Source organism: Anarrhichthys ocellatus, unplaced genomic scaffold, assembly GCF_004355925.1.
Source record: "Anarrhichthys ocellatus isolate YVR2014 unplaced genomic scaffold, GSC_Weel_1.0 scaffold101, whole genome shotgun sequence".
In the NCBI taxonomy this organism is placed as follows: Eukaryota; Metazoa; Chordata; class Actinopteri; order Perciformes; family Anarhichadidae; genus Anarrhichthys; species Anarrhichthys ocellatus.
The window spans coordinates 31,151-31,569 of record NW_022280131.1 but is presented as its reverse complement, the minus strand read 5'-3'; positions in this window follow the sequence as shown (position 1 = coordinate 31,569).

Here is a 419-nt window from a genome sequence, read left to right as displayed (position 1 = left end):
GGGGGGGGGGGGTGTCGGGGGGGTGGGGGGGGGGGGGGGGGGGGGGGGGGGGGGGGGGGGTCAGCCGCTAACATTGGGCGAAGGCAGGGTTCACCTGGACAGGTCACCAGACTGTCACAGGGTTAACACGCATTCACATTCTCACCTTTAGAATTGAGAGTTTTCCATTAACCTCAGCCGGAGAACCCACGCTGCCACAGGAAGAACATGCAAGCACCACACAGAAGTTTAGAATATTGGTATGGACAATTCAGCAGTGCCTTGACACTGGTAAGGACGCAGTAACTGTCCACACCCAAATCTACAGCGACAAAGTCGTTTGTCTTGTGGATCAGGAGAATACAGAGGCAGTGAGAGGAAGTATTGATAGCACTAAAATCAAACCAACCTCGTCTTCTCTGGCTTCATTAAGCTTCCAA